This window comes from Cryptomeria japonica, chromosome 4 (assembly GCF_030272615.1).
Source record: "Cryptomeria japonica chromosome 4, Sugi_1.0, whole genome shotgun sequence".
In the NCBI taxonomy this organism is placed as follows: Eukaryota; Viridiplantae; Streptophyta; class Pinopsida; order Cupressales; family Cupressaceae; genus Cryptomeria; species Cryptomeria japonica.
This window is the reverse complement of record NC_081408.1, coordinates 241,857,266-241,865,897: the sequence shown is the minus strand read 5'-3', so window position 1 is coordinate 241,865,897 and position 8,632 is coordinate 241,857,266.

Genomic DNA, 8,632 nt, shown 5'->3' with positions numbered 1-8,632 from the left:
TGGGTAAACTCGCTTGGGTATGGGACAAGTCTCGAACCTGCGTATGTCGCTTGGATATCCACTAGCTTGACCAACCATTTAACACCCCGGGGGCCAGTGCCAAATATTAATGAATATTGGATGCTATTGATTATTTTACCTGTTGATCAGAGGATATTACTTTAAATAATATTACTAAGTACGAGATTGTGAAATTACTTGAGGAACTAGTAACAAGATTTGCACCTAACAAACTATTTTTTCAAACAATGCATGAGCATTTGTAGGTTCTAAGGTGTCAAAATTTTCATTGATGCATAGATTTTTCCTCAAGACTTCTTCAAACTACTATCCACAAGAAAATGGTTTGGCAGGATTGACAAATAAAAATCTAATTAGATTAATCAAAATACTAGGTTTTGAATATTAGGGAGATTGGCACAAATATGTAAGGGTGGCTTTGTGGGATAATCAAATCACTCCAAAGAAACTGTCAAAAGCAACTCCTAATGAGCTAGTATATGGTAAAGAAGTTGTGATGCCCATTTCCATCAAAATACCTAGACTGCAATTTTTCAAATCCTTAGAGATCGAGGAAAATGATGCCATGAAAGTAAGACTCATTGAATTAGTAAATGTCCAAGAAACCCAAGATAAAATCATTAGCTAATTCTTGATGCAGAGCATCCACACACACAACCACCTAGGGGAGATCTTTCTCCCAACTCACCTATTCAAATGGGTGACCAACCTTCACTAACTCACAGGATCCCTCACAAGGTTATTAGATACTCACAAGGCTACAACACTCCAAGAATAGGCTCATGCCTCCAAAAATCCTCCAATCACTAAAACACATCAGACTAGGCCCATTCAACTTGCTTAAGGCCACTTTTAGTCTTCCCAACAACTAGGTTTACACCAAACCCTCAAACCTTACTCACACAAGTCCATCTTCAACTAGGACTTCTATTTGCCCATAGACACAACTCCCAATGCCAAGTAGGAATATACCATCCCAAGGTATTGCATTAAAAATTTAAGGAGACTCTTTTTCATAGCCCAAACACCATGCTTTACCCTCTCATACACCCTAGAACACATAAAGGACCCTGTTGTGGTGGTACTGGTTTAGACAGTCCTAAACTCCAATGAGAACATTCATGCTTTCATGAACCATACCCCCTTCCTAGTACTCCAAATTATTGTCACAATTATTGTGAACCCCTCTACTCCCTTTCCTATCATCAAATACAATAACAACTTACTCCCTCAATATTGCAAAGTGTAGGAACTCAACTTAGGGTCTTACTGTGCTAGTCGACACAAGGATGAGGACAGGCATGGCATCTTCTTGTTTTATTTGTCACCTCGACTTGACATCCTTTGGAACATTTTTTTGGAACCCTCAAAAACCCCTCACTTCATTCATTAATCCCTCAAGGATCAACTTTGCACTTACATCAACCACACACAATTAACTCACTATCATATCAGTCTGAGACACAGCAGATCAGACTTCTTCTACACTTTCACACGTGCCAAATACCTCATGAGATCCTAAAAACACCAATATAGGAAAGAGAATTATATTTTATAAGTTTCCACCCATTGGTGTGGTTATTCAACTTGGAAATAAAGAAAATACCATATTTGTGTAGTCTCGGGTTATCCTGATCTAGGGTTTAGATAGTTTTTACAAAAACTATGATATCTCAATCAAAACACAATAAAAATGAATGAAACAAATATCAAACTAGAGAGGATTCAATCCCCTTTCATTCTCAATGATTTTACAAGGTAATTTAATGAGATTTCACAAATAAAAACCCCAAAGAACAGACTGTTGCATCTAAGAACACCAAGAAATAGAAGAATACTCCAAGATTTTATTGATTTTCTTTCTCAAAACATACATCCACCTTCATCAATCCTCTAACCTCGACCATGAGAATTTTTAAACATAATTTGAATCAAGTTACAATTGTTACAACTTACTTTTGAACTTGTTTTACCAAACTAACACCTAATCACCCCATAAAATGCAAAAAATTGCTTTGTCAACTTTTGACAACATTGGCAATTTTGTCTAAAATTGATCCTAGGCTTAACCTAGGACCATAATGACTAAAAAATAATATAAATAGGTTCAAATAGGTCTATAATACCTTTACATATCATTGAACACCATATTGAACCCATTGACACACATTTTCCACACAATGACAATTTTGACAATATTTGTCAACATGACTCCTAATAGGACTCAACACACCACCTGATGATATTTATGACCTTTATTACATCAAAGATGGTCTTCTAAGATCTTATTAATGACAAGAACTCAAAAACCTTAACCTATTACCAAATTGTCATTATGGTGGCCATCTTGTCGTAGGTGCTCCTGCACCATACACCCCCCCTAAGAAGAATCTCTTGTCACAAGAGAGAGTGTTGAAGATTTGGTTGCCTTGAATTCCATGGATTTTTCTTGATGGTATTATTCTACTCTGACCTTTCCTTGAAGTGTTGCAACTTCTTGCATCAACTTGGTTCTTGAGGTTGTCTTGTTGCCAATTAGTGCTTCTCCTTGGTGGTTTCCCTCTACCATCCTTTGCCTCTACCACTGTCCTCAAACCTATATTTGCACCTAACCTTGGAGGTTATTTGATTTTCCTCTTTCAACCTCTTGGTTGCTGACATGTATCCATCTTTTTTGACTGGTTATGGCCTCTAACCATCCCTCGGTTGCTGCTCACACCTTTGTCAATCACCATATCTATTTTTTGCGTTCTTGTTGCTCCTTGTTTAGGGTTGACTATTCCTTCAACCTTCTCATTATCTATGGGGCACAATACACTCCCAAAAACAATAACATCCTTCTTTTCCACTTTCACAAACTCCTTAGTACCCATGATGACTACTCTTGTTGCCCTTTTTTGATATCCTACATCCTCTTTCAATGGAAGTAAAGTAAAGGAGTCCCCTTCATGTTAAATCTGATAGGTATTAGCCCTTCCATCATACATAGCATGTTTTTAAAATTGCCATGGCCTTCCAAGAAACAAATGGCAACATTACACTGGTAGAACATCACAAAGTACCTTGTCCTTATATTGTCCAATCTAAAACTCAACTGGAGCCTTCTCATTGACTAGACGTGACTGATCATCATTCAACCATGAGACCTTATAGGGTGTCTCATGTGGAACCTTCACCAATCCTAACTTATCAACCATTTTTTTTGACACTATGTTATTTGTAGATCCGAAATCAATTATCAACTTATAGACTTTATCTTTTCTCTTGCATTTGGTCTTGAATAGACTTCTCCTTTGCATTGGTTCCTTCCCCTTGGAGGCTTTCAAAATTTGTCTTTGTTGCATCAATGCTTCACCAACTTCTGGCTCACATCCTTGAATTGGATAATTGACACTTGCTTCATCCTCTTCTTGCACAATTTGGACTCTCTTCTCGCCTCTTCTTTCACTGCCACTAGAAGTAGCACCAAACTTATCATGAAACTTAAAGGATGGATGTCCAAACTCACCACAGGTATAGAATCTTCCTAAAAACATGTTGGATCCACTTCCTTGACCCATATTTCTGCCCCTTGCATTTTTTCTTCCACCTCTCCATTTACCTCTAGATTCAGCCTCTTGTTCTTTACTCTTACCAACATCTTCTTGTCCTTGGTTGGACTATTTTGATGTAGAAAACATACCTCTTCCCCTTGAAGTATTGCCTCTCTCTCTTGTAGCATTCTCTTGTCTCCTCTTCAACTTCTCCTCAACCTTCATGGCCAACTTGTAATACTCTTCTACTGTTCTAGGTGTGGAGAGACTAAGTTCATCCTAGATGTTATATCTCAAGCCACCAAGATATCTTGTTACTTTTTCTTCAACATCTTCCTCATGTGATGCCCTTATGTCTAACTTGTGAAATTCCTATGTGTAGGCTTGTACATATATATCCTTTTGATGCAGGAGCATCCTCAGTTCTTGGCAATATTGCATGAACCAAAAATATTTCCTTTTTGCTTTGCTTTTTGTTTTGCAGTTTTAGCATTTCATTCTGCATTTTCTGGCATTGGCTCATCGGATCTTGAGGAGTTGGATTTTGCTTAAGGACTTGATCATCTACCTTATTCCCAAACCACGGAGCAATTGGATCATTTTCCGGCAAGTTATCGCTACTGGTTTCCGAGACAATTTTCTGGTATCGGTTGCCTAGACCTATTTGCTTTGGTGAATCTATCGGATCCCTTCCATAGCTTGTGAAGCCCCGAGCCTTGGTTCTGATGTTCCTTGATGTGTGGCCGACCTTCCCTTTGATCTACACTTCATCCTTTGGATTTTATGGAGGAATTTATTTGGCAGAGGCTGACCTTGTTATCTTTACACATTACGTCTTGTTCTTCGATATTTGATCCCTTTTTGGGCCGACTGGATCCCTTGGATCATATAAATCATCATAATTAAGCATTAGAATGCAGATCAAAGGTGGTAGATAGAAAATAGAAGCTATATCTTAAGATTTGGGGTCTCGATTGTGACCTATTCTGTAATTGAGAATGTTTTAGTAGGCCAATGAGTTGGCTTTTGTAACCTGGGTGTTACCAACTGATTGTAATCAGTTTTTGGGATATAATTCATTCTATTCTACATTGCCTCCATCATATCCTTTTGTTTTCATTGTGTATACTCTTGCTAACCGGTCCAGATTGATCTCTTTAAGGTCTCTCCTAACTGGTGATAGCACCAAGTGGTATGAGAGCAAGCTTTCATTCTGGAGATTGTGTTGTCCTCATAAATTTTATTGTAGGGTGGCAGACTATGGATCCAACCTGCAGTTGTAGAGGATTGGCGTGAAGATCGTGCGAAGAGGAAATAGGAATGGTGGAGTGCATGGGAATGCAGACCCTGTTGTGATAGAAATATTGTAAGGAATTGCAACTCGGTTGGAAGCCATTGAGATAGCATAGAGAAGAGGTCGACATATTGAAGATGTGAGTGAAGATGAAGGAGAAGAATCCCTGACAAAACAAGTAAACCCACCAGCGATTTATCCAGATGAATAGAGGTTTTTGCGGGTTTTGAGTAGGGTGAATACTAAACCACATTTTACCCCACCAGAATATGATGGAAAGTTGGATTCATATGAATTGATGGATTGGATCTCAGAGATGGAGAAATATTTTGATTTTGAGAACACTTAGAGGAAAGGAAGGTGAAATATGCCTATACCCATCTCTTTGGTGGGAGCATTTGTAGGTTGTTAGACATAGAAGAGGTAAAGAGAAGATCAAGACATGGGAGTGGATGGTTGCTAAGTTGAAATCAAAATTTATAACAGCTAACTACCAAGTGAATATGTTCTAGAAGTCGCAGAATTTGAAGCAGAAGGAATCTAGTGTGAAGGAGTACATCGAAGCATTTTACAAGTTGAATATCAGATCCACACATGTTGATGATAAAGTTGAACAAGTTGCAATATATTTGAATGGATTGCGGATGTCTATACAAGATGAACTCAGTTTGATCAAATTATAGAGTGTTGAAGAATCTTACTAGTATGCTCTAAAAGCAGAAGAGAAGTTGAACAAAAGACATGAGCAGAGACATAGAGGTAGAGGTAGAAGGTTTTCCGCAGGAATATTTAAAGGAGGAAGAGGATATACTAGAGGAAGAGGAACATGTATGGATCAGAACAAGGACAAGGAAGTAAATAAAGAAGGTAATTCATACAAGAAGGATGATATAAATTTCTATTGAAGGAGAGAATCAGATGGCTATCAGAATGAGAATTTTGGAAAAGATGATAGAGGACAAGATAAGAGAGTGTTTAGAGGAACTTTCTATAAGTGTGGAGGAGAAGGACATCGTTCTTTCGAGTGTAAGAAGGTAGAGAATAATAGGAGAATAGCAGTGGTGGAAGAAAGCCCCACCAGATCAAATAACAAACTAGAAGATGGAGAATTGTTGATGATGAGGAGAGCTTTGTGTCATACCGGAGGAGATGAATAGCCCTTGCAAAGGAGGAATTTGTTCAAGACCAGATGTAAGGTATCTGATAAGTGTTGTAAAGTTGTTATTGATAGTGGTAGTTCAAATAGCCTTGTTTTAGAAGAGATGGTGACTAAGTTGAATTTGGAAATATTGAAACACCCTAAGCCTTATCAGATAGCATGGATTTTAGATGATCATAAGCTGTTAGTAAGTGAGCAATGTTTGGTGAAATTGAAAATTGGGAATTATCATGATAAAGTCTTGTGTGATATTATGCCTATGGATATTTGTCACCTTTTGTTGGGTAGACCTTGGCAGTCTAATAGATAGGCAATACATGATGGGAGAAAGAATACATACACTATTGTGGTCAATGGGATGAAGCAAGCCTTGTTTCCCTTGGAGGAGACTTTGAAGAGTGAAGTTTGTACGAATGCTAGAATTTGTTTTGTGGATAGAAGGAAATTCCTGGATGGTATGAGACATGAGAATGTGTGTTTTGCCTTAGTTCCTAAGAAGACTGAGAATCTGGAGCATGAAGAAGAACAACTGAAAGAGATAAAAGAGTTGTCGACAGAGTATGAAGACATCATTTCGGATAATGTGCCTGATAGATTACCACTTGTGAGAAGTATCAATCATTGCATGGACTTGATTCCCATAGCTAGTTTGCCTAACAAAGTTGTACACCGGATGACACCAATAGAGAATGAAGAGTTGAATAGACAAGTGCAAGAGTTGTTCAAGAAAGGTTTGATCAGAGAAAGTTTGAGTTCTTGTGAAGTACCAGCAGTATTAGCACCTAAGAATAATGGAGAATGGAGGATGTGTACCGATTCCAGAGCAATAAACAAGATCACAGTGAAATACCGATTTCCTTTTCCTAGGATGGATAACATAATGGACTATTTGAGTGGATTCAAATGCTTCACAAAGATAGACTTTAAGAGTGGATATCATCAGATCAAAGTTAGAGAAGGAGATGAGTGGAAGACATCATTCAAGAAAAATGAAGGACTATATGAATGGTTAGTGATGCCTTTTGGGTTAACTAATGCACCGAGTACTTTCATGAGGATGATGAATGAGGTATTGAAGAAATTATTGGGTAAGTTTTTTATTGTATATTTGGATGACATTCTGATTTTCAGTAAGACAAAAGAAGAGAATTTGTTGCATTTAAGACAAGTTTTGCAGAGGTTGAGAGAAGAAAAGTTGTTGATAAATCTTAAGAAGTGTACTTTCATGAAGGAAGAGTTAGTCTATTTTGGATTTGTGATATCTGAGGATGGTTTGAAGATGGACCCTGAGAAAGTAAAAGAAATTGTTGAATGGCCTACACCAGAAAGCATTGGAGAGGTAAGATCATTTCATGGATTGGCTAGTTTCTACCAAAAGTTTATCAGAAATTTTAGTTTTGTTTGTAGTCCTATGACTAAGACAATGAGGGGAGATAGGAAGAAGTTCAAGTGGACCACTAGAGAAAATAAAAGTTTTGAACTATTGAAGCAGAAAGTGACTGAGCAGCCTATGTTAGCTTTACCAAATTTCAACAAAATATTTCAAGTGGATTGTGATGCAAGTGGAATAGCAATAGGAGCTATATTGAGTCATGAAGGGAGAGAAGTATCTTATTTCAGTGAGAAGTTGAATGATGTCTAGAAGAGATATTTAGTGTATGATCAATAATTTTATGCCATATTTCAAGCTTTGAAGAAGTGGAGACATTACCTATCGCGTAAGGATTTTGTTTTGTATACAGATCATCAAGCTTTGCAGTATTTGAATAGTCAGAGTAAGTTGAATTAGAGACATATGAGATGGGTAGAATTTTTGTAGAGTTACACCTTTGTGTTGAAGCATAGAAGTGGGAAATCTAACAAAGTTGTTGATGCATTGAGTAGAAGAAGGAAATTACTAACAGAGATGAGAGTAACAATATTAGGATTTTAGGAGTTGAAGACCTTGTATGATGATGACCCAGATTTTGCAGAACCTTGGAGAGCATGTAGAGAACCGGTTATGGTAGATAGAAGCAAGTGGTTGTATTACTTCATTTGTGATAGGATGTTATTCAGAGGAGTTCAATTGTACATGCCTAAGAGTTCTATGAGGGAGAATCTGATAAAGGAGAAGCATAGTGGAGGATTAGTCAGACACTTTGGTGTTAAAAAAATAGTAGCATTGGTGAGTGAGCATTACTTTTGGCCCCAGATTCATAAGGATGTAAGGAAATATGTGCAAAGTTGTAGAGTTTGTCAAGTTGCAAAAGGTAGTATTCAAAATGTGGGATTGTATAAGCCTTTGACAGTACCAGAGAGACCTTGGGAGGATATAAGCATGGATTTCATACTTGGATTGCCTAAAAAATAGAGAGGGAATGATTCTATAGTTGTGGTAGTGCATAGATTCTCGGAGATATCTCATTTCATACCTTTTAAGAAAACATCAGATGCAGTGCATATAGATGACCTAGTTTTCAAGGAAGTGTTGAGATTGCATGGATTACCTAAGAGCATAGTTTCAGATAGAGATACTAAGTTTGTTGGGTATTTTTGGAGAACACTTTGGAAGAAGATGAAGATAGATTTGAAGTTTAGTTATAATTTTCACCCATAGACTAATGGACAAACAAAGGTAGTTAA